The sequence below is a fragment of the Rhinopithecus bieti genome, unplaced genomic scaffold (assembly GCF_001698545.2).
Source record: "Rhinopithecus bieti isolate Rb0 unplaced genomic scaffold, ASM169854v2 scaffold_1599, whole genome shotgun sequence".
Lineage (NCBI taxonomy): Eukaryota > Metazoa > Chordata > Mammalia > Primates > Cercopithecidae > Rhinopithecus > Rhinopithecus bieti.
Genome location: NW_016804139.1, coordinates 6,349,993 through 6,358,775, shown reverse-complemented (window position 1 = coordinate 6,358,775; position 8,783 = coordinate 6,349,993).

The window sequence follows — 8,783 nt, the reverse complement described above, 5'->3', positions numbered from 1 at the left end:
GAAAAAAAAAAAAAAAAAAAAAAAAAAAAAAAAAAAAAAAAAAAAAAAAAAAAAGTCATGAGGAATGGACCCAACCAAGCTTAACAGTAGACTCTGTTCAGATCCTGATATGAACAAATCAACTGTGAAAGAACATTTTGATATACTTTAGAAAACATGAAAATGGGCTGAATGTTAAAGGAGTATTGAAAATATTGCTAATTATTCTTAGTTACAATCGTGTGATTTGAGAGAAAGAAAATGCTTATTTTGAAAATATTCTTTGTGAGGCACATAGAATTGAAATGATAAAATGTCTGAAATTGGCTTTAAAATATTTCATTGCAGAGGATAAAAGTCAAAAGGGAAAGCGAAACAAATACGACCAAATCTTGATAAATGTCAAGTTCAGTGACATATGGGAATACTTTATATTGGTTTACTCTCACACATGTTCATATATTTTAATTAAAATGAAAAACAAAACAAAGTAAAACCCACTCTATCTCTAGAATATGGACTTTCCCCTATGGTTGTCTGTTGTTAGGGACCTTCTACCTGGCTGGAGGGTCCGTTCACATGCTGTCCTCAGTCTGAGTGTGGGATAGATGTATCATCCTCTTCAGACACTCTGTCTTTCCTAACTTCTTCTTTAGTCTTATAAATCATACAGTGAACATCATAGTCACCAGCTCTTGCATTATCGTAATCTCAATTTCTGACTATTCTGAGCTGTCATGAGAGCATCGCGATGCATGAACTGAAGTCCTAAGCCCTGGCCCTTGCACACATTCCTGTGCTAAAACATGGATTGTGATAATCATGAAATAATTTGTTGACAACCAAGAAAGGAATAACAGTTTTTATTTTTAAAGAGTAAGGCTTTGTCATTACAGGTCAAGGAATTAGGGGAAAAATAGCCCCAAGGCCTTTATGAGCCCAATATACTTTAGATTGCTAAGGATAATCAAGAGACTAGCTTGCTTATTAATTATAACAATGAAATTAATAACCAGTTTCTTTTAGTTCAGTTTATATTAGGCACTGGGATGAGGAACTTACAAAGATCATCTCATTTATTTCCTGCAATAATCCCACAAGATGGTCTTTAGGAATGTTCATGTTTCACAATGCTTAATTAACTCATACAAATAGAACAACTACAAAAAGGAGGAGTCAGGATTTTGCCCCAAATCTGATTCCATGGCTCACATTCTGCTTAAAACAAATAGAGAAAATAAATTTGCACCCAAAATGTGAGAACCTCCATTAAGTCCAGAAACATTTTTTATTCCTAAAATTTATTTAACCACTATTCATTCATTGTCTGTTATGTGTTGGGTCTTGTGCCAATATTAGAAGCATGGGACCTGTTTCCAGCTTCGGGGAACTCAAAATTTAGCTGATGAGACACACAATTTCATCATCAGAATGCAGTATTACAGGTGTTAAAATCAAGGTGGATAAAGTGGTTGTTTTTCTGTCTTTTAGTTTGCCTGGGAGTCACACTTCAGAATAAGGGCAAAAATTGGGGTCTAAGAAAGGTGTGAATAAGGAAAGCATTAAATAAGTTTACCTAAAAGAGAGTTGGGAGATTCAGTTTAGGGGGCAAGTCACTGAGTAAGAAAAATTAGTAAGACATCAGCAGGGCACAGAGTGGCAGAGATAAGCAAGAGAATGAAAGGCTCACAGAGGGCACATCCCACAGGGCCAAGGGTGAAGAGCTAAGGTGTGAACCTGAAGATGGCTGGAGGCCTGATAGAGGTGGCTTTTCCCAGGATACCTTGATACCCTTATTTTTTTCAGGCAGACATAGAAAAAGGTGATCAGTATGAGAAAAAAAAAAAAAACAGAATCTTTTGGACTAGTGCCGAATTTTGAGTATGAATTGCGTGTTACACTGCTAAAGACAAGCTGTCCTTGAAACAATTCTATTTTTTTTTTCTTTTTCAGTGGGGAGGTAAATATCTATATACTTGGACTGTATTTTGATCTTACCATTTTAAGGGAAGTAAAACCCACTACACTGTTTTATAAATGAGTCGTCCCTTCAGAATGCCACCTGAGCCCATTGGCAAGCACAAAATGTGCTTGTGATGCCAGCCCTGGCCATGGCAGATAGCGGGGATAATAGTAATTGCTGTTTCCAACCCTTTTGGATGTTTCCAAGCTGTCTTTGGCATCTGCTCCATTCATGCTCCACTGGCAGCAAGGGAGTAAGGGATTTTGAAGATACTATTAACATTTTTTGCCAATTAGGAAATGTGTGATCAAATAATTGCTCTAAACTATTCAAGATGGCCCACCTCAGAGAGCTGGATTGAAGCAATGGAAAGCTGCCTGTACTTCACCTTAGAAGTGCAGCTTAACGCATGATACAGTGTTACATGAAAAAATGTAACTTATGAAAGATTCTTAGGTGTTTGTTGCTTGACGTGATTTGGAAAAAATCAGCTTATTTGATCATTCTTTATTCAACTCAGTATCCTGGCAAAATAAACTGTTCAATTTTCTCCATATATTAATATAACCTGGCATGCACTACTTCAGTGCCCATAATGATTCTCTTTCCTCCATAAGGGAGACCTGTTCCTTTCATCTTAACCTTTTTAAATGTTATTTGTTTCATCCACACCTGAATTAATTCCTGATTTTAACATTTAACAGTTGAGTGACCTTGGATAAGCCTATTAACTTTTTTTACACCCCAGTTCCCTCTTCTGTAAAATGGAGATGACTATACCTAACACTTAGAATCCTTGTAAGAATTAAAGAAGATAATGTCCTTGAAGCCCTTTGCACATGTAAGTGCTTAGTAATTGTCACCTATCATTCTAATATAAATTATAAACTATTAATAGCCTGCTCTAATGCCATCATCCTGGTGCAGTCATTCTGATTCTCTGTTCAGAAGTTGTCTTCTGACGACTTTGCGTTCCCATTGCAATGTATCCACACCTTTCTCATGGAGTACATGACTTCTAACCTTAGGTTTCAGATCATTACACAAGTTCTGTCTGCCCTGAAACTTTTAGAGGTCAGTGTCCATATTTACCTACATATCCTCATTTTCTAGACTGGTGATATACGTAGGGAACTACAGAGCAAAATTTGTTCTGTGGAAATCTGATCCCCTTCACACTTTGAAAGTGATCATCAGATAACGTTTCCATGTAAGTTAGAACATCTCAGTGGAGCCACCAGGTGGTCTTCCTCAGATGGTCCTTAGGGTGTCCTGACCGTCCTTCTTGTCTCCAGCCTCCGCCCACGATATCTACTCAGAGCGATTTTCCTAAGGCGCAGAGCTGATGAGGTTACTCCCTTGCTTTACAATCTAAAATGGCATTCTCTGGTTACTCTAATGCTTAGCATTGCCATAGGAAAAAACTTCATGATTGTCTGGTGTTTATTCTCTCTTTTCTGGCCTTATCCCCGCCCTTCTCTTTTCTTATGCAATGTGTAGTACCCATACTGGATTGCTTAAAATATTAAAATTTCCTAGCTCATTTTTACCCTTCTTCTGTGTACTCTTTCTCTTTATCTGGAATAAATTCCTTACCACTTCCCACTATCACCTAGTTTACTGAATCTCACGTGTTAGGATTGGGTTTAAATGTAACCTGTGTCGCCTCACCCAGAAAGCCTTTCCAGTCTACCTCTGCTTTGATTATTTCAATATCCTCTATGCTGTCTTGGTTTCCCGTGTGTCTCTCCATGACAGCAATTAGAGCACATATGATTTAATATCTCACATATTGGTCTCTCCTTTCAGTCTGTGAAGTCTCTGCGCACAGAAGCTCATGAGCATTTTCTTCCTTTCTGTGGATCACCTCTGGAAAGGCCCAAGACCACCAGAGAACCTACCTTCCTACCTCTCTTCCTCATCTCCACCCATTCCTTGCCTCACATTCAGTTAACACCAAACTGCGTGACCTTTTCTTCAGGTGCTGCTTGATTGATGCTTTCGTGCATCTCTGTATGCTGCGCAACTTTCCTTTGTAATTCTTTTCCACTTTACTTTCCTGATCAATACTTCACTTATTACACAATCTTACCTATTAGAGATTTATCTCTGGAGTTATTTTTTCTAGGAAAATTTTATGAACACTAAATTTGGGTTAGATACCCTTCCATGCTCTGACACTTATAACACTTATGACTTCTGTTTCTCTATGAATAGGTTTTTTTTTCAACAAAAATATGGTGCTATTGAGATCTTAGACAAGATAATTATTGTTGTAGGGACCATACTGTGTGTTATAGTATGTTTAGTAATATTCCTGAGCTCAATGCCTAGATGCTAGCAGTGTAAACCCTTGCCCTTGCTGAAGGAAAGACAGAAAGACAGAAAGACAGACAGAAAAGAAAGAGAGAGAGAGAGAGAGAGAGAGAGAGAGAGAGAGAGAGAGAAAGAAAGGAAGGAAGGAAGGAAGGAAGGAAGGAAGGAAGGAAGGGAAAGGAAAGGAAAGGGAAAGGGAAAGGGAAAGGAAAGGAAAGGAAAGGAAAGGAAAGGAAAGGAAAGGAAAGGAAAGGAAGGGAAAGGAAGAAGGAAAGGAAAGGAAAGGAAGAAGGAAAGGAAGGGAAGGAAGGGAAGGGAGGGGAGGGGAGGGGAGGGAAAGGAAAGAGTCCCTAGGTGTTGCCAAATATCACCATATCATCTATGGGGAAAAAATCTCTTGAAATGTGGTCGTCTCACTCTGTCACACAGCCTGGAATGAAGTGCCTTGATCTCAGCTCACTACAAGCTCTGCCTCCTGGGCTCGAGCAATCCTCTCATCTCAGCCTCTTGAGTAGCTGGGACTACAGGTGCACACCACCACAGCTGGCTAATTTTTGTATATTTTGTAGAGACAGGGTTTTGCTACATTTCCCAGGCTGGTCTGGAACTCCTGGACTCAAGCAATTTGCCTGCCTTAGCCTCCCACAAGTGCTGGGATTACAGGTGTGAGCCACTGTGCCCAGCCAAAAAACAACTTTCTCAGTTGAGGAATATTGCTCTACACAATAAGACTAGATCTTAGAATTCATCTTTCTGCTTATAGTGATGGATGGTTATTTGACCTTGTTCAACAAAGACTACTTATTTTGGTAGCATTATTACTAGTAAAAGGTACATGATTAGAACATAAGAAATGAATTATATTTGTCATTCATGTCTGACTGTTTTATTTATAAGAAGTTTATCTGCTTATAAACAAAACAAACAAGGAGTTTTTGTATTTGTAACAAATACACAAGGTAATAACCAAGCATATTATAACATTATCACTACAAGTAATAGAGAGTAAAAACTAAGTAAATTAGTAACCTAAGATCCACCCAGAAATGTTGCCAAAGAGTTGTAGATATGGACAAGTTATTATTCTTTTCATGTTCTTCAGTATTTCATTCTCAGTAACATTAATGGCATCAACATTCACTACTTTTAAAAAACATTCTAAATTACTGTATGAATTACATGTATTTCCTTTATGGCCTGCTGATAGGCTCATTCCTTTTCAATTTAACTCAAAACAAGTGAAGTGTATACAGTTAAACACACTTTATAAACCTTGTCTGTGTGCCTAACTTTTGCATAAAGGTGTAGGACATTGCCCCTGTATTCAACTGTGTCTGATTTCCAAAGAAAGACTACAATTAGGGGACAAAAATCTTGTTGGTTGTAGAGGGTTTTCAGTAGATGGAATGGATTTGAAGAATGAGTAGGAATCTGCAGAAAGAAAAGTAATGGAAATCAAGATACCATTTCCCCAAATGTGGCATCTCAGTATTTGAGGAAACAGCAGAAGTAGGAAGGACACTCTCACCTTCCCCTAGATTTTCTCCCCTAACGCAGGCCATAAAATAATTCTCTTAAGTTTCCTCTACAAAAGGTCATAAAACCCTCATTCCAGAGGGGTCCTCCTATGCGCAGAGTAAAGGAATGTCAGACAGGGATGCCAGTAAGAATCTGTCAACAACTGGGCCTTGTTAAATTGCCTCGGGTTATTAACATTAGGTCATACTTTTTTGGCCTCTAGTAATATTTCTGCACCATTGTCCATAAAAGTTCACACATTTCCTTGTTTCTTTGAGTCTGCAATTTTGAAAGTTCCTATGTCACATAAAACCTATGTGATATGGTTTGGCCTTGTGTCCCCTCCCAGATCTCGTCTTGAATTGTAATCCTATATGTCAAGAGGGGAACCCTATAAGGGGGTTATTGGATCATGGGGGCGGTTTCCCCCATGCTCAGCATCTCATGATGCTGAGTGAGTTCTTATGAGATCTGATGGTTTTATAAGTGTTTGGCCTTTCCCCACTCACTTCTCTCTCCTGCCACCCAGTGAAGAAGGTCCTTGTTTCCTTTTCACCTTCTGCCATGATTGTAAGTTTCCTGAGGCCTCCCTAGTCATGTGGAACTGTAAGTCAATGAAACCTCTTTCCTTTATAAATTACCCAGTCTTTGATTTTTTTTTATAGTAGTGTGAGGACAGACTAATATACTATGTTAAATACATTTGTAGTTTTTCTCTTGTTAATCTCTCTTTTGTTACAGGATTCTCAGCCATGAACCAATAAATGGGTGAGAAAAAGTGTCATTTCTTCTTTTCAAAGCAAGGCAATAGGACGGTGCCAGAGGTTGGCGAGGTTGTCACCAGAATACAAATCAATTTTTTGCTATCAGACACTCAGCAGTACAGAATATTTAAATTCTGACTTAAGGTTCTTATTGCTTTGAGACTGGTAAATTACCTTTTTTGTAGACCAGAAGAGTTTCACTATCTATGCTTTAAGTAACTTTTTTTGTGGGCACAAAGAGCAGTATTTATGGACCTGAGTCACAATATCATCTTAGTAAACTTATTCTATCAGAATTTCTGCTGATTTAACTATAGCATAACATTGAATATGGTGAAGGTAAAAAATAAATTAAGAAAAAAAGCCCTTTCCTTTCTATAGTGAAATAGGTCTATGCCATGCTATTTTCTTATAACTCAATATTTGGATGAGACATATTTGAAAACTATCCAAACTATATACTCCTAACATTTTTGAAAAGCTAAAACTATTCTATAATAAAATGCTTATTTTCTTAAAGATTTCATGAGCAGAAAAAAAACAGCCTGAACAAAAGAAGGTCAGCAGGGAAGGATTGTTAGGCAAAGCCAGGCGATGAACCATTGGAAAGGGATTGAGTTTCTTATATTTTTGCAATTACAGATCTCCAACCTTAGCCTCTCCGTGATCCTTTTCTTACTATTTGCAACCTTGCTCTCACTTCCTTCTATTACTAATTAGCCTGTTTTATGTGAATTTCAGCATGCAATATTTCATATTTAATAACCCTGCATCAGAAGAAATGGGAAGTCAAAGAAGCTGGAATTTATTGCCAGGTGTTCTGGAAAGCACCAGGGGGCATTCACAGGGAACCCACAAAATTCCTCAATACCCTGAGGAGTCCACAACCTACACTTTCAGGAATCCAATAAGTTTCAGCTGAGAATACTATAAATACCACAGAATAAGAGCCATACCCTGATCAAGCTCATTCACTGGATAGTCAGGAGACAGGAAGTTGAAGTTAGGGGTAGCCATAATTGGCCTTTGCATTTAACACCTTGTTAACATAAATTGAGTAAGTTCACACCTCTAATCTCTCATTACTAATGTCACCTACTAGAGTCTGAACTCAATAAGATGAGGTTGGCTTGCTGGCAATACTGCTTATTTTTCTGAACAGGAGAAAAGGGATTTAAATGTTTCAACTGAGAGACATGGAATCTGATATAGGAGATATCTTAAGTCTTTGGGGCAGTTTCCAAAGCTAAAGGTTAAAGTCTTAAGGTCACTAAGGTTGTCACTCAGAGTCCCCATGATTTCAGTTTTATCTTGTTTTATATATAGCATTTCTTATTCTCTCTTTTCTTATGTCAGATCCTACAACCAAATTAATTACTGTGATTCATCCAGATAGATTACCCTCCTCTCTCCTTTACTCACAATGTACCCATTCTCTCAATAACATTTCCTCCTGTTATCAACAGTCCACTTCCCATTACCCCTTTAAAATCCTGTTCAAATTCATCCTCTTTCAAAAAGTCTAAAGAATTTAAATTCTAATTTATTCTTAAAGTCTTCTTTACTTCTTCAAATGCCACTGTTTATTCCCATCTGTGATTGCTATCTGTATTATCACAAAATTTGACAGCTTGTTATATGTAATCTTGTGTCTTAACATTTGTTATTTATTTTTCCTTAGTCAGCAAAATATCAAGCTTTTTGCAGACAACTATCTCAAACTTCTCTATTCTAACAGTGCCTAAGACAGTGCCAGTGTTAGTTATGGCACTGTCAAAAAGAAAGTCACCTTTTGTAAAGCTTGCTGTTGGGAGATTGCTTACTTTGGCTGATAGACATTAGGATAGTGATTATAAGTAAAGATTGTTTAAGCCAGACATAAGCCTCTCTTTAAAAATGCCAGAGTTTGGGACATTAAAAAGGCAGTGGAAGGGTTATATGAAAAGAGATGAGCAATAACTTCAGGACTGAGAGAGCAGAATAAGGCTGATTAAACAGAATTTCCTTTCCTCAGCTCAGAACCCAATAAAAGGAATATATATATATATATATATATATATATATATATATATATATACACACACATATATGAAAACAACTGACGAAATCACTCAACTAGTTGCACATGCAGAAATCCTCAGTGGTGGCTTTTATTCACTCTACGCATTAATCACGCCATATCCACTTTATTCTCTTAGTATAATTTCGGTTTTTTTAAGCCTAAAAAGCAGGATAGACAGACA